Raw genomic sequence first — 22913 nt, forward strand, 5'->3', positions numbered from 1 at the left:
GTGCCCGATCTCTGAATATAAGCAGGTTTGCGCCAGGTTAGTACTGGATGGGAGACTGCCTGGAATACCAGGTGCTTTAAATTTTTGGATATTTTTCACGAATTATTATAATAATCTGGCAAAAAAAAAAAAAAAAGAGTCAATGCCCGATCTCTGAATCTTAGCAGTTTAGGCTGGTTAGTACTTGGATGAGAGACCGCCTAGGAATACCAGGTGCTTTAAGCTTTTGGGGTTTCTTTCCTACTTTTATAAATGTACTGGCGAGTAGATTGGCTGATCTTTAAATAGCCTTCTCTTTGCAGCAGTCTTCGCTTATGGCCATACCAGCCTGGCTATGCCCGATCTTGTCTGATCTCGTAAGCTAAGCAGGTTTGGGCCTGGTTAGTGCCTGGATGGGAGACCGCCTGGGAATGCCAGGTACTCTAAGCTTTTTTGAAATTTTTCACTTAGTATATAATAATTTTGCCAAAATAGAGTCAATGCCCGATCTCTGAATATAAGCAGGTTTGCGCCAGGTTAGTACATGGATGGGAGACTGCCTGGGAATACCAGGTGCTTTAAATGTTTGGATATTTTTCACGAATTATATAATAATCTTGCAAAAAAAAAAAAAAAAGAGTCAATGCCCGATCTCTGAATCTTAGCAGGTTTAGGTCTGGTTAGTACTTGGATGAGAGACCGCCAAGGAATACCAGGTGCTTTAAGCTTTTGGAATTTTTTCACTTAGTATATAATAAATTTGGCAAAAAATAGAGTCAATGCCCGATCTCTGAATATAAGCAGGTTTGGGCCAGGTTAGTACATGGATGGGAGACTGCCTGGGAATACCAGGTGCTTTAAATTTTTGGATATTTTTCACGAATTATATAATAATCTTGCAAAAAAAAAAAAAAAGAAGAAGTCAATGCCCGATCTCTGAATCTTAGCAGGTTAAGGTCTGGTTAGTACTTGAATGATAGACCGCCAAGGAATACCAGGTGCTTTAAGCTTTTGGAATTTTTTCACTTAGTATATAATAAATTTGGCAAAAAATAGAGTCAATGCCCGATCTCTGAATATAAGCAGGTTGGGCCAGGTTAGTACTTGGATGAGAGACCGCCTAGGAATACCAGGTGCTTTAAGCTTTTGGGGTTTCTTTCCTACTTTTATAATGTACTGGCGAGTAGATTGGCTGATCTTTAAATAGCCTTCTCTTTGCAGCAGTCTTCGCTTATGGCCATACCAGCCTGGCTATGCCCGATCTTGTCTGATCTCGTAAGCTAAGCAGGTTTGGGCCTGGTTAGTGCCTGGATGGGAGACCGCCTGGGAATACCAGGTACTCTAAGCTTTTTTGAAATTTTTCACTTAGTATATAATAATTTTGCCAAAAAATAGAGTCAATGCCCGATCTCTGAATATAAGCAGGTTTGCGCCAGGTTAGTACATGGATGGGAGACTGCCTGGGAATACCAGGTGCTTTAAATGTTTGGTATTTTTTCACGAATTATATAATAATCTTGCAAAAAAAAAAAAGGAGTCAATGCCCGATTCTCTGAATTTTTGCAGGGGTTAGGTCTAAGTTAGTACTTGGATGAGAGACCGCCAAGGAATACCAGGTGCTTTAAGCTTTTGGAATTTTTTCACTTAGGTATATAAATAAATTTGGCAAAAAATAGAGTCAATGCCCGATCTCTGCAATATAAGCAGGTTTGCCGCCAGGTTCAGTACATGGATGGGAGGACTCGCTGGGTAAATTACCAGGTGCTTTAAATTTTTTGGATATTTTTCACGCAGATTATATAATAATCTTTGGCAAAAAAAAAAATAAAAAAAAAGAGTCAATGCCCGATCTCTGAATCTTAGCAGGTTTAGGTCTGGTTAGTACTTGGATGAGAGACCGCCAAGGAACACCAGGTGCTTTAAGCTTTTGGAATTTTTTCACTTAGTATATAATAAATTTGGCAAAAAATAGAGTCAATGCCCGATCTCTGAATATAAGCAGGTTTGAGCCAGGTTAGTACATGGATGGGAGACTGCCTGGGAATACCAGGTGCTTTAAATTTTTGGATATTTTTCACGAATTATATAATAATCTTGCAAAAAAAAAAAAAAAAAAAGAAGAAGTCAATGCCCGATCTCTGAATCTTAGCAGGTTAAGGTCTGGTTAGTAATTGAATGATAGACCGCCAAGGAATACCAGGTGCTTTAAGCTTTTGGAATTTTTTTCACTTAGTATATAATAATTTGGCAAAAAATAGAGTCAATGCCCGATCTCTGAATATAAGCAGGTTTGGGCCAGGTTAGTACTTGGATGAGAGACCGCCTAGGAATACCAGGTGCTTAAGCTTTTGGGGTTTCTTTCCTACTTTTATAATGTACTGGCGAGTAGATTGGCTGATCTTTAAATAGCCTTCTCTTTGCAGCAGTCTTCGCTTATGGCCATACCAGCCTGGCTATGCCCGATCTTGTCTAATCTCGTAAGCTAAGCAGGTTTGGGCCTGGTTAGTGCCTGGATGGGAGACCGCCTGGGGAATACCAGGTACTCTAAGCTTTTTTGAAATTTTTCACTTAGTATATAATAATTTTGCCAAAAAATAGAGTCAATGCCGATCTCTGAATATAAGCAGGTTTGCGCCAGGTTAGTACATGGATGGGAGACTGCCTGGGAATACCAGGTGCTTTAATTGTTTGGATATTTTTCACGAATTATATAATAATCTTGCAAAAAAAAAAAAAGAGTCAATGCCCGATCTCTGAATTTTAGCAGGTTTAGGTCTAGTTAGTACTTGGATGAGAGACCGCCAAGGAATACCAGGTGCTTTAAGCTTTTGGAATTTTTTCACTTAGTATATAATAAATTTGGCAAAAAATAGAGTCAATGCCCGATCTCTGAATATAAGCAGGTTTGCGCCAGGTTAGTACATGGATGGGAGACTGCCTGGGAATACCAGGTGCTTTAAATATTTGGATATTTTTCACGAATTATATAATAATCTTGCAAAAAAAAAAAAAAAAAAAAAGAGTCAATGCCCGATCTCTGAATCTTAGCAGGTTTAGGTCTGGTTAGTACTTGGATGAGAGACCGCCAAGGAATACCAGGTGCTTTAAGCTTTGGGAATTTTTTCACTTAGTATATAATAAATTTGGCAAAAAATAGAGTCAATGCCCGATCTCTGAATATAAGCAGGTTTGAGCCAGGTTAGTACATGGATGGGAGACTGCCTGGGAATACCAGGTGCTTTAAATTTTTGGATATTTTTCACGAATTATATAATAATCTTGCAAAAAAAAAAAAAAAAAGAAGAAGTCAATGCCCGATCTCTGAATCTTAGCAGGTTAAGGTCTGGTTAGTAATTGAATGATAGACCGCCAAGGAATACCAGGTGCTTTAAGCTTTTGGAATTTTTTTCACTTAGTATATAATAAATTTGCCAAAAAATAGAGTCAATGCCCGATCTCTGAATATAATCAGGTTTGGGCCAGGTTAGTACTTGGATGAGAGACCGCCTAGGAATACCAGGTGCTTTAAGCTTTTGGGGTTTCTTTCCTACTTTTATAATGTACTGGCGAGTAGATTGGCTGATCTTTAAATAGCCTTCTCTTTGCAGCAGTCTTCGCTTATGGCCATACCAGCCTGGCTATGCCTGATCTTGTCTGATCTCGTAAGCTAAGCAGGTTTGGGCCTGGTTAGTGCCTGGATGGGAGACCGCCTGGGAATGCCAGGTACTGTAAGCTTTTTTGAAATTTTTCACTTAGTATATAATAATTTTGCCAAAAAATAGAGTCAATGCCCGATCTCTGAATATAAGCAGGTTTGCGCCAGGTTAGTACATGGATGGGAGACTGCCTGAGAATACCAGGTGCTTTAAATTTTTGGATATTTTTCACGAATTATATAATAATCTGGCAAAAAAAAAAAAAAAAAAAGAGTCAATGCCCGATCTCTGAATCTTAGCAGGTTTAGGTCTGGTTAGTACTTGGTTGAAAGACCGCCTAGGAATACCAGGTGCTTAAAGCTTTTGGAATTTTTTCACTTAGTATATAATAAATTTGGCAAAAAATAGAGTCAATGCCCGATCTCTGAATATAAGCAGGTTTGGGCCAGGTTAGTACATGGATGGGAGACTGCCTGGGAATACCAGGTGCTTTAAATTTTTGGATATTTTTCACGAATTATATAATAATCTTGCAAAAAAAAAAAAAAAAGAAGAAGTCAATGCCCGATCTCTGAATCTTAGCAGGTTAAGGTCTGGTTAGTACTTGAATGATAGACCGCCAAGGAATACCAGGTGCTTTAAGCTTTTGGAATTTTTTCACTTAGTATATAATAAATTTGGCAAAAAATAGAGTCAATGCCCGATCTCTGAATATAAGCAGGTTTGGGCCAGGTTAGTACTTGGATGAGAGACCGCCTAGGAATACCAGGTGCTTTAAGCTTTTGGGGTTTCTTTCCTACTTTTATAATGTACTGGCGAGTAGATTGGCTGATCTTTAAATAGCCTTCTCTTTGCAGCAGTCTTCGCTTATGGCCATACCAGCCTGGCTATGCCTGATCTTGTCTGATCTCGTAAGCTAAGCAGGTTTGGGCCTGGTTAGTGCCTGGATGGGAGACCGCCTAGGAATGCCAGGTACTGTAAGCTTTTTTGAAATTTTTCACTCAGTATATAATAATTTTGCCAAAAAATTAGAGTCAATGCCCGATCTCTGAATATAAGCAGGTTTGCGCCAGGTTAGTACATGGATGGGAGACTGCCTGGGAATACCAGGTGCTTTAAATGTTTGGATATTTTTCACGAATTATATAATAATCTTGCAAAAAAAAAAAAAGAGTCAATGCCCGATCACTGAATTTTAGCAGGTTTAGGTCTAGTTAGTACTTGGATGAGAGACCGCCAAGGAATACCAGGTGCTTTAAGCTTTTGGAATTTTTTCACTTAGTATATAATAAATTTGGCAAAAAATAGAGTCAATGCCCGATCTCTGAATATAAGCAGGTTTGCGCCAGGTTAGTACATGGATGGGAGACTGCCTGGGAATACCAGGTGCTTTAAATTTTTGGATATTTTTCACGAATTATATAATAATCTGGCAAAAAAAAAAAAAAGAGTCAATGCCCGATCTCTGAATCTTAGCAGGTTTAGATCTGGTTAGTACTTGGATGAGAGACCGCCTAGGAATACCAGGTGCTTTAAGCTTTTGGGGTTTCTTTCCTACTTTTATAATGTACTGGCGAGTAGATTGGCTGATCTTTAAATAGCCTTCTCTTTGCAGCAGTCTTCGCTTATGGCCATACCAGCCTGGCTATGCCCGATCTTGTCTGATCTCGTAAGCTAAGCAGGTTTGGGCCTGGTTAGTGTCTGGATGGGAGACCGCCTGGGAATGCCAGGTACTGTAAGCTTTTTTGAAATTTTTCACTTAGTATATAATAATTTTGCCAAAAAATAGAGTCAATGCCCGATCTCTGAATATAAGCAGGTTTGCGCCAGGTTAGTACATGGATGGGAGACTGCCTGGGAATACCAGGTGCTTTAAATGTTTGGATATTTTTCACGAATTATATAATAATCTTGCAAAAAAAAAAAAAAAAGAGTCAATGCCCGATCTCTGAATCTTAGCAGGTTTAGGTCAGGTTAGTACTTGGATGAGAGACCGCCAAGGAATACCAGGTGCTTTAAGCTTTTGGAATTTTTTCACTTAGTATATAATAAATTTGGCAAAAAATAGAGTCAATGCCCGATCTCTGAATATAAGCAGGTTTGGGCCAGGTTAGTACATGGATGGGAGACTGCCTGGGAATACCAGGTGCTTTAAATTTTTGGATATTTTTCACGAATTATATAATAATCTTGCAAAAAAAAAAAAAAAAAGAAGAAGTCAATGCCCGATCTCTGAATCTTAGCAGGTTAAGGTCTGGTTAGTAATTGAATGATAGACCGCCAAGGAATACCAGGTGCTTTAAGCTTTTGGAATTTTTTCACTTAGTATATAATAAATTTGGCAAAAAATAGAGTCAATGCCCGATCTCTGAATATAAGCAGGTTTGGGCCAGGTTAGTACTTGGATGAGAGACCGCCTAGGAATACCAGGTGCTTTAAGCTTTTGGGGTTTCTTTCCTACTTTTATAATGTACTGGCGAGTAGATTGGCTGATCTTTAAATAGCCTTCTCTTTGCAGCAGTCTTCGCTTACGGCCAGACCAACCTGACGGCGCTAGAGAGTCTGACAGGAAGTACTGTGCTGCAGTTGGAGAGAAAGGCTCTCCCACATTTTTTTTCATTTGTTTTGTTTTTGTTTAATATCAAGTTAAAAAGTTTGAAGTATTTTGTTTTTGTTAACGTCGTTTTAACCCCGGGCAGTTTTAAACTGTCTGGGGTTTGAGCTATTTTATTTTGTTTGTTTGTGTTTTTTTTTTTTTTTTTTTTTTTTTTTTTTGTGGCTAAGCTATTTAACAAGGATGGAAACAATGGCTAATGGATCAGATCTGGACAAGGTTTTTGAGGAAAAGAACAATGATTTTGAAGGAGACACTACTTTGGAAAAACGGATTATGAAAAACGATGGAAAGGATTACAATGAAACATGGGCAACTGTTGTATCAAGAAGGAAAAGAAATGGAGCTGAAATGGAGAAAGGCCGCACTGAACAGCAACCAACTACACAAGGTAAAGAAAAGTTTGATACAAAAGGAGAAAAGAGACAAGAAGAATGTCGGAGAAATGAAATGATAAATAGATTAAAAGACAAAATGAAATATCAGAGGGAATACAAGAAAGAAACAACACTGACAATGACTGTGGAAAATCCAGAAAAACTAACTGCCATCATGATAATTAAAGCTATTGAGGACCTTACTGGAAAAGGTAAACTATATGGACTAAGGAAAAAAAATGACTTCGAGTATGAGCTTACATTGGAGAATCAACTAGACTGTGACAATTTATTGAATGGACTACTATTGAATGGACAAATGTGTAAAATAAGCAAACTTTGTGAAATGGAGAGGGTCTTTTTTTTTTTTACGTTTGCCAAATTATATCAATGACAAGGATGTACTACAAAAACTGCAAAGGTGGGGAGTTACACCGATACTGCCGTTGAGAAGGAGGTATTACCCAGGGACAATGGTGGCAGATGGGACAAGATTTATTCGAGTCAAATTCCCTAAGGACGTGGTGTCCCTTCCATATAACACCAGTTTTGAAACAGAGGAAGGAATACAGTTCTTCAGAGTCATTCATGATCAGCAAGTAAAAATATGCAGAATATGTTCAAGTGCTGAACACGAAAAGAAAGACTGCCCTCTACTAACATGCAGAGAATGCCTGGAGCAGGGGCATTATGCGCGGGACTGTACAGCCCTGCGGTGCCAAGGCTGCAGAAAGGCATTGCCAACATGCGCATGTGAAACGGATGAAGAGGAACATGAGGAAATGGAAATGGAGATGCATAATGAAGTGGAGCATTTGGAGGAGGCTGATAAAGAAAATACATCACAAAAAACAAGTGGATTAACAAAGGATGTACTGAGCAGTGAAGGAGAGGAAGAAGAAGAGGAAGAAGAAGAAGAGGAAACAAGTGAGAATGAGCAGAATGGGGAAGAAAAAGTGATGACTGGACTACAACAATCTGTGAAAAATGTGGAGCAGGATGCAATGGTAAATAAAGAAGATAATAATGGAACAAAGGATAGTACAATCCCGGAAGAGGTAAGCGACATTGGGGAGAGAAAAAAAAGTTTTTTGAGCAGGGGGACTAAAGGGAAAACAACAGGACAAATAAACATTGAAAAGGTCTTGGAAAGACAAAGAATAAGACGAGAATCTAAAGAAAAAAAGAAGAAGAAAGTAGAGATAATTGCTTTAAAAGATGTTGATTTGAGAGAGACTGAACAAAAGTGATGAGGGTTTTGTTTTGCATTTATATTTTTCTTTTTTTGTCTATGAGTCAGTTGAAACTAGTGTCAATCAATGCAAGAGGATTGTCAACTAGGACTAAATTTGAAAATGTACTCTATTTAACAAAGAAGAGTGATATAATATGTATACAAGAAACTGGATGGAATGAAGACATTGTTAATGGTTTTAAGAAAATATGGGATGGAGAATTTTTTTACAATAATGACCCAAACAGGAAAAAAGGAGTAGCAATTTTAATTAGAAGGGGAGTGACAGAAAAAGCAACAGAAATGTTCACAGATAATGTAGGAAGATTGTTAGTAGTTAAAGTCAAAAGCAAAGAAGAAGAATTAACGATATGTACAATTCATGCACCAAATGACCGTTTAGAAAGAGTCATCTTTTTTAAAAATTTAAATGTTTTAATGGATGGTTATACAAAAGGAATTTTAATTGGGGATTTTAATACTATTTTGGAAAGAATTGATGTGGAGGATTATATGGTATATAGATCAGATGTGGGGAGAACTGAATTAAAGAAAATGATGGAAAAACACAAATTTTTAGATATATGGCGGGAAAGAAACAGAGTAAAAAGAGAATATTCCAGAAGGCAAATTGTGAACACAGTATTAAAGCAAAGTAGACTTGATTTGGTTTTATGTAACAGACAGCTAGAACTATTTATATCAAAAGTATTTTATAAAAGGTTCAGTGAAAGTGATCATGATTTTTTAAATGTAATAATTGATTTTAGTGGAGTAGAGAGAGGTCCAGGGGTGTGGGTTTTAAATGCTGAACTTTTAAAAAACGAGTCTTACAAAATGGAAATAGAAAATGTCATAATAAATAGTATAAACAATATTCTATATGATGAAGAAAAAAGTTTGTGGTGGGATAATTTGAAAAAAGTTATGAAAAAAATATCCATTGAATATTCAAAAAGATTGCAAAAGACAAAGAAAAGTAAAGAAAGATTTTTAAATAAGGAATGGGAAGAAGAAATGAAAAAGATGTCTGAAGGAAAGATGGATGTGACAAAAATAGTGTTTTTAGAAGAACAATTTAAGAAAATAGAGGAGGAAAAGTGCAGGGGAGCTAAAATTAGAAGCAGAGCGAAAAATACAGTAGAGGGAGAAAGAAGTACACAATTCTTTTTTGAGTTTGAGAAATCAAGAAAACATGCAGAATTGATCAAAAGTATATTAAAAGATGGGAAAGTTGTGAAGGAAAAACAAGGTATTTTAAAAGAAGTGAAGGATTTTTATACTACCTTATTTAAAAAAGATAATATAAATGTGAAAGATGAAGAATATTTATTGAATCAAATTCAAGTTCAAGTAAATGAAGAAGATAAAAGAATGTGTGATAAGGATATAAATGAAGAGGAAATTGAAGAGGTTATAGACCAGTTGAAGAATGGGAAAAGTCCAGGACTAGATGGCTTAACATCTGAGTTTTACAAAGTTTTTAAACATGTTTTAATACCTATTCTGCACAATTTATTTGCTGATACTTTTAAGCAGAAAAAAATGAGTGAAAGCATGAAGACAGGAATGATAAAAATTATCTATAAGAATAAAGGAGATAAAGATCATCTTAAAAATTACAGACCGTTGAGTATGCTAAATACTGACTATAAGATTTTGGCTAAGATCATGGCAAACAGACTGAAAAAGTGATTCCAAACATCATAACAACAAATCAGGCATATGGTGTCTTAAATAGAGATATATCAGACATAGTAACAAATATTAGAGACTTAATGTGGTATATGAAAGAAAAAGGTGAAGGAGGGTATTTAATTAGCATAGATTTGGAAAAGGCTTTCGACAGAGTAGAGCATAAATATTTGTTTGACTTAATTGAAAAATTTGGATTTGGGAGGAATTTTATAACATGGATGAAATGTTTCTATACTGACATTTTAAGTTGTATTAAAGTAAATGGGTTTTTAACTGATTATATTGAAATTTCGAGGTCTATAAGGCAGGGCTGTCCTTTATCGGCATTACTTTATACTTTAGTTGCTGAACCATTAGGAATAGCAATTAATAAAGAAAAACAAATACAAGGAATTTTAGTTGAAAATGGTGTAATGCAACAAAAAATTTTCCAATATGCAGATGACACGACTTTGTTTTTAAAGGATTTAAAGAGTATCGAAAAAGCAATGTTAATTTTTGAAAAATATTGTAGCGGAACAGGAGCTAAAGTCAATAAAGAAAAGACTGAGTATATGAGGATAGGGAAGGTGGATACTTTGGGAAGACAATGGGAATTTAAAGAGCAGAAGAACCAATTAAAGATTTTAGGAGTTATACTTGGGAAAGATGAAATGAAAACAAGAGACCTGATTTGGGAGGAGGTTATAGGCAAAATGGAAAAAAGACTTAACTTTTGGAAACAAAGAGAATTGTTTTTAAAAGGGAAAGTATTAGTTCTAAATTCTTTATTCCTGTCTAAGATGTGGTATATTTTAAGTGTGGTTAGTCTGCCAGCATGGGCGTACAAAAGAATAAAAACTTATATTTTAAAGTTTTTATGGGATGATAAGCCAGCAAAAATAGCATATGACACAATAATTGGGGAGGTGGAAAAGGGAGGTTTGAGACTCATAGATCCAATGGTAAGAATGAAGAGTATGAGAATAAAGACAGTAAAAAAGTTTTGGAATAATGATGATATGGTATGGAAAAAAATTATGAGTTTCTTTATAAATAAGTGTGGGAAAATGGGGGATGATTTTATGTGGATGAATTTTACAGATAATATGCTTGAGAAGATACCTGAATTTTATAAAGAAGTCTTAAGAGCATGGAAAGTTTTTAAAGGGAAGGTTCATGTGGAGTTTAAAGGAAGAGAGCAACTATTGAAACAGCCCCTTTTCTTAAACAAATTGATTTTAAGGAATAGTAATACAATTTTTTATAAGAAATGGTATTATGCAGGATTAAGACAAGTCAAAGACATTTTATATGAGGTAAAACCTGGGTTTTTACCTTTACAGGCAATTATAGACATATTAGAAGAGAATGAAGATATAGAAAATAGAAAGCTGATTAAGGAGCAATACATAAAATTAAAAGAAGCTGTGCCACTACAGTGGATTAAAAGCATTGACGATGAAGAAACAGGAAATGAGAAACCTGGAGTTTTTTTAAAAAGAAATGATGAACAGATTCCTTTCAATGGCTGTGTTCTTAAAATGTTTTATGTTTGTTTATGTGATCTTGTATTTTTAAGACCAAAAGCAACAGATTTTTGGGAAAGGTCTTTTTGTGAATTAGATGTAACAAAAATCTGGAAAAATGTAAAATGTAGGTTTAAAAGTCCCGCCCTGCATAATTTGGATTTCTTGTTGAGACACAATGTTTTAATGACTGAAATGAAATTGGCAAAAATTGGAATAGCACAAGATGCAAAATGTAAATTATGTATGGAAAAAGATGAAGGAGTGTTACATTTGTTTTTAAAATGTAAAAAATTAGACAATTTTATGAAGATGTTAAGGAAAATTGTGGGGGACTTTTTAAATGATCAGAATGATTGGTTAGAGAAATGGGAAACATTGATTTTATTTGGTTTTAATGGAACTGCACAAAATGTTTATGCATTAAATTTATGGTTAACAGTAGCAAGATATACGATTTGGAGAAGAAGGAATATAATGAAAATGAAAAACAAAGAACTTTCATTATGTAACTTATTTAAACAGTATCTGACTGCAGTGATGGAAGACATATACGACTATTTTAATATTAATGCACAAATGGATGTATTTGACAAATACATTGTAGAAAACAATCCATACATTATTAAAACATGGTCAGGTTTTAATGTGATTTTGCCTGAAAGATTTTAATTGTAATTTTGTTATTTTATTATTATTATTATTATTTTTATTTTTTTCTCCTTACTTATGTACTTTCTTTATTTCCTTATTTCTTTTTTTTTATATATATATATATATATATATATATATATATATATATATATATATATATATACATTTTCTATTTCCGCATATGCTTCAAATGTAAGACTGTGAATGTATAAAAATTTTGTGTTTTTAATAATAAAAAAAAAAAAAAAAAATGCCCGATCTTGTCTGATCTCGTAAGCTAAGCAGGTTTGGGCCTGGTTAGTGCCTGGATGGGAGACCGCCTGGGAATACCAGGTACTCTAAGCTTTTTTGAAATTTTTAACTTAGTATATAATAATTTTGCCAAAAAATAGAGTCAATGCCCGATCTCTGAATATAAGCAGGTTTGCGCCAGGTTAGTACATGGATGGGAGACTGCCTGGGAATACCAGGTGCTTTAAATGTTTGGATATTTTTCACGAATTATATAATAATCTTGCAAAAAAAAAAAAAAAAGAGTCAATGCCCGATCTCTGAATTTTAGCAGGTTTAGGTCTAGTTAGTACTTGGATGAGAGACCGCCAAGGAATACCAGGTGCTTTAAGCTTTTGGAATTTTTTCACTTAGTATATAATAAATTTGGCAAAAAATAGAGTCAATGCCCGATCTCTGAATATAAGCAGGTTTGCGCCAGGTTAGTACATGGATGGGAGACTGCCTGGGAATACCAGGTGCTTTAAATTTTTGGATATTTTTCACGAATTATATAATAATCTGGCAAAAAAAAAAAAAAGAGTCAATGCCCGATCTCTGAATCTTAGCAGGTTTAGGTCTGGTTAGTACTTGGTTGAAAGACCGCCTAGGAATACCAGGTGCTTAAAGCTTTTGGAATTTTTTCACTTAGTATATAATAAATTTGGCAAAAAATAGAGTCAATGCCCGATCTCTGAATATAAGCAGGTTTGGGCCAGGTTAGTACATGGATGGGAGACTGCCTGGGAATACCAGGTGCTTTAAATTTTTGGATATTTTTCACGAATTATATAATAATCTTGCAAAAAAAAAAAAAAAAGAAGAAGTCAATGCCCGATCTCTGAATGTTAGCAGGTTAAGGTCTGGTTAGTACTTGAATGATAGACCGCCAAGGAATACCAGGTGCTTTAAGCTTTTGGATTTTTTTCACTTAGTATATAATAAATTTGGCAAAAAATAGAGTCAATGCCCGATCTCTGAATATAAGCAGGTTTGGGCCAGGTTAGTACTTGGATGAGAGACCGCCTAGGAATACCAGGTGCTTTAAGCTTTTGGGGTTTCTTTCCTACTTTTATAATGTACTGGCGAGTAGATTGGCTGATCTTTAAATAGCCTTCTCTTTGCAGCAGTCTTCGCTTATGGCCATACCAGCCTGGCTATGCCTGATCTTGTCTGATCTCGTAAGCTAAGCAGGTTTGGGCCTGGTTAGTGCCTGGATGGGAGACCGCCTGGGAATGCCAGGTACTGTAAGCTTTTTTGAAATTTTTCACTTAGTATATAATAATTTTGCCAAAAAATTAGAGTCAATGCCCGATCTCTGAATATAAGCAGGTTTGCGCCAGGTTAGTACATGGATGGGAGACTGCCTGGGAATACCAGGTGCTTTAAATGTTTGGATATTTTTCACGAATTATATAATAATCTTGCAAAAAAAAAAAAAGAGTCAATGCCCGATCACTGAATTTTAGCAGGTTTAGGTCTAGTTAGTACTTGGATGAGAGACCGCCAAGGAATACCAGGTTCTTTAAGCTTTTGGAATTTTTTCACTTAGTATATAATAAATTTGGCAAAAAATAGAGTCAATGCCCGATCTCTGAATATAAGCAGGTTTGAGCCAGGTTAGTACATGGATGGGAGACTGCCTGGGAATACCAGGTGCTTTAAATTTTTGGATATTTTTCACGAATTATATAATAATCTTGCAAAAAAAAAAAAAAGAAGAAGTCAATGCCCGATCTCTGAATCTTAGCAGGTTAAGGTCTGGTTAGTAATTGAATGATAGACCGCCAAGGAATACCAGGTGCTTTAAGCTTTTGGAATTTTTTCACTTAGTATATAATAAATTTGCCAAAAAATAGAGTCAATGCCCGATCTCTGAATATAAGCAGGTTTGGGCCAGGTTAGTACTTGGATGAGAGACCGCCTAGGAATACCAGGTGCTTTAAGCTTTTGGGGTTTCTTTCCTACTTTTATAATGTACTGGCGAGTAGATTGGCTGATCTTTAAATAGCCTTCTCTTTGCAGCAGTCTTCGCTTATGGCCATACCAGCCTGGCTATGCCCGATCTTGTCTGATCTCGTAAGCTAAGCAGGTTTGGGCCTGGTTAGTGCCTGGATGGGAGACCGCCTGGGAATACCAGGTACTCTAAGCTTTTTTGAAATTTTTCACTTAGTATATAATAATTTTGCCAAAAAATAGAGTCAATGCCCGATCTCTGAATATAAGCAGGTTTGCGCCAGGTTAGTACATGGATGGGAGACTGCCTGGGAATACCAGGTGCTTTAAATGTTTGGATATTTTTCACGAATTATATAATAATCTTGCAAAAAAAAAAAAAAAGAGTCAATGCCCGATCTCTGAATTTTAGCAGGTTTAGGTCTAGTTAGTACTTGGATGAGAGACCGCCAAGGAATACCAGGTGCTTTAAGCTTTTGGAATTTTTTCACTTAGTATATAATAAATTTGGCAAAAAATAGAGTCAATGCCCGATCTCTGAATATAAGCAGGTTTGCGCCAGGTTAGTACATGGATGGGAGACTGCCTGGGAATACCAGGTGCTTTAAATTTTTGGATATTTTTCACGAATTATATAATAATCTGGCAAAAAAAAAAAAAGAGTCAATGCCCGATCTCTGAATCTTAGCAGGTTTAGGTCTGGTTAGTACTTGGTTGAAAGACCGCCTAGGAATACCAGGTGCTTAAAGCTTTTGGAATTTTTTCACTTAGTATATAATAAATTTGGCAAAAAATAGAGTCAATGCCCGATCTCTGAATATAAGCAGGTTTGGGCCAGGTTAGTACATGGATGGGAGACTGCCTGGGAATACCAGGTGCTTTAAATTTTTGGATATTTTTTCACGAATTATATAATAATCTTGCAAAAAAAAAAAAAAAAAAGAAGAAGTCAATGCCCGATCTCTGAATGTTAGCAGGTTAAGGTCTGGTTAGTACTTGAATGATAGACCGCCAAGGAATACCAGGTGCTTTAAGCTTTTGGATTTTTTTCACTTAGTATATAATAAATTTGGCAAAAAATAGAGTCAATGCCCGATCTCTGAATATAAGCAGGTTTGGGCCAGGTTAGTACTTGGATGAGAGACCGCCTAGGAATACCAGGTGCTTTAAGCTTTTGGGGTTTCTTTCCTACTTTTATAATGTACTGGCGAGTAGATTGGCTGATCTTTAAATAGCCTTCTCTTTGCAGCAGTCTTCGCTTATGGCCATACCAGCCTGGCTATGCCTGATCTTGTCTGATCTCGTAAGCTAAGCAGGTTTGGGCCTGGTTAGTGCCTGGATGGGAGACCGCCTGGGAATGCCAGGTACTGTAAGCTTTTTTGAAATTTTTCACTTAGTATATAATAATTTTGCCAAAAAATTAGAGTCAATGGCCCGATCTCTGAATATAAGCAGGTTTGCGCCAGGTTAGTACATGGATGGGAGACTGCCTGGGAATACCAGGTGCTTTAAATGTTTGGATATTTTTCACGAATTATATAATAATCTTGCAAAAAAAAAAAAGAGTCAATGCCCGATCACTGAATTTTAGCAGGTTTAGGTCTAGTTAGTACTTGGATGAGAGACCGCCAAGGAATACCAGGTGCTTTAAGCTTTTGGAATTTTTTCACTTAGTATATAATAAATTTGGCAAAAAATAGAGTCAATGCCCGATCTCTGAATATAAGCAGGTTTGCGCCAGGTTAGTACATGGATGGGAGACTGCCTGGGAATACCAGGTGCTTTAAATTTTTGGATATTTTTCACGAATTATATAATAATCTGGCAAAAAAAAAAAAAAAAGAGTCAATGCCCGATCTCTGAATCTTAGCAGGTTTAGATCTGGTTAGTACTTGGATGAGAGACCGCCAAGGAATACCAGGTGCTTTAAGCTTTTGGAATTTTTTCACTTAGTATATAATAAATTTGGCAAAAATAGAGTCAATGCCCGATCTCTGAATATAAGCAGGTTTGGGCCAGGTTAGTACATGGATGGGAGACTGCCTGGGAATACCAGGTGCTTTAAATTTTTGGATATTTTTCACGAATTATATAATAATCTTGCAAAAAAAAAAAAAAAAAGAAGAAGTCAATGCCCGATCTCTGAATCTTAGCAGGTTAAGGTCTGGTTAGTAATTGAATGATAGACCGCCAAGGAATACCAGGTGCTTTAAGCTTTTGGAATTTTTTCACTTAGTATATAATAAATTTGGCAAAAAATAGAGTCAATGCCCGATCTCTGAATATAAGCAGGTTTGGGCCAGGTTAGTACTTGGATGAGAGACCGCCTAGGAATACCAGGTGCTTTAAGCTTTTGGGGTTTCTTTCCTTCTTTTATAATGTACTGGCGAGTAGATTGGGCTGATCTTTAAATAGCCTTCTCTTTGCAGCAGTCTTCGCTTATGGCCATACCAGCCTGGCTATGCCAGATCTTGTCTGATCTCGTAAGCTAAGCAGGTTTGGGCCTGGTTAGTGCCTGGATGGGAGACCGCCTGGGAATACCAGGTACTCTAAGCTTTTTTGAAATTTTTCACTTAGTATATAATAATTTTGCCAAAAAATAGAGTCAATGCCCGATCTCTGAATATAAGCAGGTTTGCGCCAGGTTAGTACATGGATGGGAGACTGCCTGGGAATACCAGGTGCTTTAAATGTTTGGATATTTTTCACGAATTATATAATAATCTTGCAAAAAAAAAAAAAAGAGTCAATGCCCGATCTCTGAATTTTAGCAGGTTTAGGTCTAGTTAGTACTTGGATGAGAGACCGCCAAGGAATACCAGGTGCTTTAAGCTTTGGAATTTTTTCACTTAGTATATAATAAATTTGGCAAAAAATAGAGTCAATGCCCGATCTCTGAATATAAGCAGGTTTGCGCCAGGTTAGTACATGGATGGGAGACTGCCTGGGAATACCAGGTGCTTTAAATTTTTGGATATTTTTCACGAATTATATAATAATCTGGCAAAAAAAAAAAAAAAGAGTCAATGCCCGATCTCTGAATGTTAGCAGGTTTAGATCTGGTTAGTACTTGGATGAGAGACCGCCAAGCAATACCAGGTGCTTTAAGCTTTTGGAATTTTTTCACTTAGTATATAATAAATTTGGCAAAAAATAGAGTCAGTGCCCGATCTCTGAATATAAGCAGGTTTGGGCCAGGTTAGTACATGGATGGGAGACTGCCTGGGAATACCAGGTGCTTTAAATTTTTGGATATTTTTCACAAATTATATAATAATCTTGCAAAAAAAAAAAAAAAAATAGAGTCAATGCCCGATCTCTGAATCTTAGCAGGTTTAGGTCTGGTTAGTACTTGGATGAGAGACCGCCTAGGAATACCAGGTGCTTTAAGCTTTTGGGGTTTCTTTCCTACTTATATATATGTACTGGCGAGTAGATTGGCTGATCTTTAAATAGCCTTTCTCTTGCAGCAGTCTTCGCTTATGGCCCATACCAGCCTGGCTATGCCCGATCTTGTCTGATCTCGTAAGCTAAGCAGGTTTGGGCCTGGTTAGTGCCTGGATGGGAGACCGCCTGGGAATACAGGTACTCTAAGGTTTTTGAAATTTTTCACTTAGTATATAATAATTTTGCCCAAAAATAGAGTCAATGCCCGATCTCTGAATATAAGCAGGTTTGCGCAGGTTAGTACATGGATGGGAGACTGCCTGGGAATCCAGGTGCTTTAAATGTTTGGATATTTTTCACCGAATTATATAATAATCTTGCCAAAAAAAAAAAAAAAAAGAGTCAATGCCCGATCTCTGAATCTTAGCAGGTTTAGGTCAGGTTAGTACTTGGATGAGAGACCGCCAAGGAATACCAGGTGCTTTAAGCTTTTGGAATTTTTTCACTTAGTATATAATAAATTTGGCAAAAAATAGAGTCCAATGCCCGATCTCTGAATATAAGCAGGTTTGGGCAGGTTAGTACTTGGATGAGAGACCGCCTAGGATACCAGGTGCTTTAAGCTTTTGGGGTTTCTTTCCTACTTTTATAATTTACTGGCGAGTAGATTGGCTGATCTTTAAATAGCCTTCTCTTTGCAGCAGTCTTCGCTTATGGCCATACCAGCCTGGCTATGCCTGATCTTGTCTGATCTCGTAAGCTAAGCAGGTTTGGGCCTGGTTAGTGCCTGGATGGGAGACCGCCTGGGAAGATACCAGGTACTCTAAGCTTTTTGAAATTTTTCACTTAGTATATAATAATTTGCCAAAAAATAGAGTCAATGCCCCGATCTCTGATATAAAGCAGGGTTTGCGCCAGTTAGTACATGGATGGAGACTGCCTGGGAATACCAGGTGCTTAAATGTTTGGATATTTTTCACGGAATATATATAATCTTGCAAAAAAAAAAAAGAAAAGAGTCATGCCCGATCTCTGGAATTTTAGCAGGTTTAGGTCTGGTTAGTACTTGGATGAGAGACCGCCAAGGAATACCAGGTGCTTTAAGCTTTTGGAATTTTTTCACTTAGTATATAATAAATTTGGCAAAAAATAGAGTCAATGCCCGATCTCTGAATATAAGCAGGTTTGGGCCAGGTTAGTACATGGATGGGAGACTGCCTGGGAATACCAGGTGCTTTAAATTTTTGGATATTTTTCACGAATTATATAATAATCTTGCAAAAAAAAAAAAAAAAAGAGTCAATGCCCGATCTCTGAATCTTAGCAGGTTTAGGTCTGGTTAGTACTTGGATGAGAGACCGCCAAGGAATACCAGGTGCTTTAAGCTTTTGGAATTTTTTCACTTAGTATATAATAAATTTGGCAAAAAATAGAGTCAATGCCCGATCTCTGAATATAAGCAGGTTTGGGCCAGGTTAGTACATGGATGGGAGACTGCCTGGGAATACCAGGTGCTTTAAATTTTTGGATATTTTTCACGAATTATATAATAATCTTGCAAAAAAAAAAAAAAAAAGAAGAAGTCAATGCCCGATCTCTGAATCTTAGCAGGTTAAGGTCTGGTTAGTACTTGAATGATAGACCGCCAAGGAATACCAGGTGCTTTAAGCTTTTGGAATTTTTTCACTTAGTATATAATAAATTTGCCAAAAAATAGAGTCAATGCCCGATCTCTGAATATAAGCAGGTTTGGGCCAGGTTAGTACTTGGATGAGAGACCGCCTAGGAATACCAGGTGCTTTAAGCTTTTGGGGTTTCTTTCCTACTTTTATAATGTACTGGCGAGTAGATTGGCTGATCTTTAAATAGCCTTCTCTTTGCAGCAGTCTTCGCTTATGGCCATACCAGCCTGGCTATGCCCGATCTTGTCTGATCTCGTAAGCTAAGCAGGTTTGGGCCTGGTTAGTGCCTGGATGGGAGACCGCCTGGGAATACCAGGTACTCTAAGCTTTTTTGAAATTTTTCACTTAGTATATAATAATTTTGCCAAAAAATAGAGTCAATGCCCGATCTCTGAATATAAGCAGGTTTGCGCCAGGTTAGTACATGGATGGGAGACTGCCTGGGAATACCAGGTGCTTTAAATTTTTGGATATTTTTCACGAATTATATAATAATCTTGCAAAAAAAAAAAAAAAAAAAGAGTCAATGCCCGATCTCTGAATCTTAGCAGGTTTAGGTCTGGTTAGTACTTGGATGAGAGACCGCCAAGGAATACCAGGTGCTTTAAGCTTTTGGAATTTTTTCACTTAGTATATAATAAATTTGGCAAAAAATAGAGTCAATGCCCGATCTCTGAATATAAGCAGGTTTGGGCCAGGTTAGTACATGGATGGGAGACTGCCTGGGAATACCAGGTGCTTTAAATTTTTGGATATTTTTCACGAATTATATAATAATCTTGCAAAAAAAAAAAAAAAAAAGAGTCAATGCCCGATCTCTGAATCTTAGCAGGTTTAGGTCTGGTTAGTACTTGGATGAGAGACCGCCAAGGAATACCAGGTGCTTTAAGCTTTTGGAATTTTTTCACTTAGTATATAATAAATTTGGCAAAAAATAGAGTCAATGCCCGATCTCTGAATATAAGCAGGTTTGGGCCAGGTTAGTACATGGATGGGAGACTGCCTGGGAATACCAGGTGCTTTAAATTTTTGGATATTTTTCACGAATTATATAATAATCTTGCAAAAAAAAAAAAAAAAAAGAAGTCAATGCCCGATCTCTGAATCTTAGCAGGTTAAGGTCTGGTTAGTACTTGAATGATAGACCGCCAAGGAATACCAGGTGCTTTAAGCTTTTGGAATTTTTTCACTTAGTATATAATAATTTGGCAAAAAATAGAGTCAATGCCCGATCTCTGAATATAAGCAGGTTTGGGCCAGGTTAGTACTTGGATGAGAGACCGCCTAGGAATACCAGGTGCTTTAAGCTTTTGGGGTTTCTTTCCTACTTTTATAATGTACTGGCGAGTAGATTGGCTGATCTTTAAATAGCCTTCTCTTTGCAGCAGTCTTCGCTTATGGCCATACCAGCCTGGCTATGCCCGATCTTGTCTGATCTCGTAAGCTAAGCAGGTTTGGCCTGGTTAGTGCCTGGATGGGAGACCGCCTGGGAATACCAGGTACTCTAAGCTTTTTGAAATTTTTCACTTAGTATATAATAATTTTGCCAAAAAATAGAGTCAATGCCCGATCTCTGAATATAAGCAGGTTTGCGCCAGGTTAGTACATGGATGGGAGACTGCCTGGGAATACCAGGTGCTTTAAATTTTTGGATTTTTTCACGAATTATATAATAATCTTGCAAAAAAAAAAAAAAAAAAAAGAGTCAATGCCCGATCTCTGAATCTTAGCAGGTTTAGGTCTGGTTAGTACTTGGATGAGAGACCGCCAAGGAATACCAGGTGCTTTAAGCTTTTGGAATTTTTTCACTTAGTATATAATAAATTTGGCAAAAAAAGAGTCAATGCCCGATCTCTGAATATAAGCAGGTTTGGGCCAGGTTAGTACATGGATGGGAGACTGCCTGGGAATACCAGGTGCTTTAAATTTTTGGATATTTTTCACGAATTATATAATAATCTTGCAAAAAAAAAAAAAAAGAGTCAATGCCCGATCTCTGAATCTTAGCAGGTTTAGGTCTGGTTAGTACTTGGATGAGAGACCGCCAAGGAATACCAGGTGCTTTAAGCTTTTGGAATTTTTTCACTTAGTATATAATAAATTTGGCAAAAAATAGAGTCAATGCCCGATCTCTGAATATAAGCAGGTTTGGGCCAGGTTAGTACATGGATGGGAGACTGCCTGGGAATACCAGGTGCTTTAAATTTTTGGATATTTTTCACGAATTATATAATAATCTTGCAAAAAAAAAAAAAAAAAGAAGTCAATGCCCGATCTCTGAATCTTAGCAGGTTAAGGTCTGGTTAGTACTTGGATGAGACCGCCAAGGAATACCAGGTGCTTTAAGCTTTTGGAATTTTTTCACTTAGTATATAATAAATTTGGCAAAAAATAGAGTCAATGCCCGATCTCTGAATATAAGCAGGTTTGGGCCAGGTTAGTACTTGGATGAGAGACCGCCTAGGAATACCAGGTGCTTTAAGCTTTTGGGGTTTTTTTCCTACTTTTATAATGTACTGGCGAGTAGATTGGCTGATCTTTAAATAGCCTTCTCTTTGCAGCAGTCTTCGCTTATGGCCATACCAGCCTGGCTATGCCCGATCTTGTCTGATCTCGTAATAAGCAGGTTTGGGCCTGGTTAGTACCTGGATGGGAGACCGCCTGGGAATACCAGGTGCTTTAAGCTTTTTTGAAATTTTTCACTTAGTATATAATAATTTTGCCAAAAAAAAAAAAAAAAAGAGTCAATGCCCGATCTCTGAATCTTAGCAGGTTTAGGTCTGGTTAGTACTTGGATGAGAGACCGCCAAGGAATACCAGGTGCTTTAAGCTTTTGGAATTTTTTCACTTAGTATATAATAAATTTGGCAAAAAATAGAGTCAATGCCCGATCTCTGAATATAAGCAGGTTTGGGCCAGGTTAGTACATGGATGGGAGACTGCCTGGGAATACCAGGTGCTTTAAATTTTTGGATATTTTTCACGAATTATATAATAATCTTGCAAAAAAAAAAAAAAAAGAAGAAGTCAATGCCCGATCTCTGAATCTTAGCAGGTTAAGGTCTGGTTAGTACTTGAATGATAGACCGCCAAGGAATACCAGGTGCTTTAAGCTTTTGGAATTTTTTCACTTAGTATATAATAAATTTGGCAAAAAATAGAGTCAATGCCCGATCTCTGAATATAAGCAGGTTTGGGCCAGGTTAGTACTTGGATGAGAGACCGCCTAGGAATACCAGGTGCTTTAAGCTTTTGGGGTTTCTTTCCTACTTTTATAATGTACTGGCGAGTAGATTGGCTGATCTTTAAATAGCCTTCTCTTTGCAGCAGTCTTCGCTTATGGCCATACCAGCCTGGCTATGCCCGATCTTGTCTGATCTCGTAAGCTAAGCAGGTTTGGGCCTGGTTAGTGCCTGGATGGGAGACCGCCTGGAATACCAGGTACTGTAAGCTTTTTTGAAATTTTTCACTTAGTATATAATAATTTTGCCAAAAAATAGAGTCAATGCCCGATCTCTGAATATAAGCAGGTTTGCGCCAGGTTAGTACATGGATGGGAGACTGCCTGGGAATACCAGGTGCTTTAAATTTTTGGATATTTTTCACGAATTATATAATAATCTTGCAAAAAAAAAAAAAAAAGAGTCAATGCCCGATCTCTGAATCTTAGCAGGTTTAGGTCTGGTTAGTACTTGGATGAGAGACCGCCAAGGAATACCAGGTGCTTTAAGCTTTTGGAATTTTTTCACTTAGTATATAATAAATTTGGCAAAAAATAGAGTCAATGCCCGATCTCTGAATATAAGCAGGTTTGGGCCAGGTTAGTACATGGATGGGAGACTGCCTGGGAATACCAGGTGCTTTAAATTTTTGGATATTTTTCACAAAATTATATAAT

General features: G+C 36.8%; 16 pseudogenes; all 16 read left to right on the forward strand.

Annotated features, from left to right (window-relative positions):
* Nucleotides 1-310: 310 nt before the first annotated feature.
* Nucleotides 311-429, forward strand: LOC113103451 (uncharacterized; annotated as a pseudogene).
* Nucleotides 430-1208: 779 nt separating this feature from the next.
* On the forward strand, nucleotides 1209-1327 carry LOC113103447 (uncharacterized; annotated as a pseudogene).
* Nucleotides 1328-2410: 1083 nt separating this feature from the next.
* Nucleotides 2411-2530, forward strand: LOC113103458 (uncharacterized; annotated as a pseudogene).
* A 1065-nt stretch (nucleotides 2531-3595) lies between these two features.
* Nucleotides 3596-3714, forward strand: LOC113103463 (uncharacterized; annotated as a pseudogene).
* A 786-nt stretch (nucleotides 3715-4500) lies between these two features.
* LOC113103452 (uncharacterized) lies at nucleotides 4501-4619 on the forward strand (annotated as a pseudogene).
* A 639-nt stretch (nucleotides 4620-5258) lies between these two features.
* On the forward strand, nucleotides 5259-5377 carry LOC113103450 (uncharacterized; annotated as a pseudogene).
* A 7748-nt stretch (nucleotides 5378-13125) lies between these two features.
* On the forward strand, nucleotides 13126-13244 carry LOC113103464 (uncharacterized; annotated as a pseudogene).
* A 779-nt stretch (nucleotides 13245-14023) lies between these two features.
* Nucleotides 14024-14142, forward strand: LOC113103460 (uncharacterized; annotated as a pseudogene).
* A 1061-nt stretch (nucleotides 14143-15203) lies between these two features.
* On the forward strand, nucleotides 15204-15322 carry LOC113103448 (uncharacterized; annotated as a pseudogene).
* A 1061-nt stretch (nucleotides 15323-16383) lies between these two features.
* On the forward strand, nucleotides 16384-16502 carry LOC113103455 (uncharacterized; annotated as a pseudogene).
* A 923-nt stretch (nucleotides 16503-17425) lies between these two features.
* LOC113103461 (uncharacterized) lies at nucleotides 17426-17543 on the forward strand (annotated as a pseudogene).
* Nucleotides 17544-18042: 499 nt separating this feature from the next.
* On the forward strand, nucleotides 18043-18163 carry LOC113103456 (uncharacterized; annotated as a pseudogene).
* A 1061-nt stretch (nucleotides 18164-19224) lies between these two features.
* Nucleotides 19225-19343, forward strand: LOC113103462 (uncharacterized; annotated as a pseudogene).
* A 1065-nt stretch (nucleotides 19344-20408) lies between these two features.
* LOC113103457 (uncharacterized) lies at nucleotides 20409-20526 on the forward strand (annotated as a pseudogene).
* Nucleotides 20527-21584: 1058 nt separating this feature from the next.
* Nucleotides 21585-21701, forward strand: LOC113103449 (uncharacterized; annotated as a pseudogene).
* A 649-nt stretch (nucleotides 21702-22350) lies between these two features.
* Nucleotides 22351-22468, forward strand: LOC113103454 (uncharacterized; annotated as a pseudogene).
* Nucleotides 22469-22913: the final 445 nt, after the last annotated feature.

The sequence above is a fragment of the Carassius auratus genome, unplaced genomic scaffold, assembly GCF_003368295.1.
Source record: "Carassius auratus strain Wakin unplaced genomic scaffold, ASM336829v1 scaf_tig00217828, whole genome shotgun sequence".
Lineage (NCBI taxonomy): Eukaryota > Metazoa > Chordata > Actinopteri > Cypriniformes > Cyprinidae > Carassius > Carassius auratus.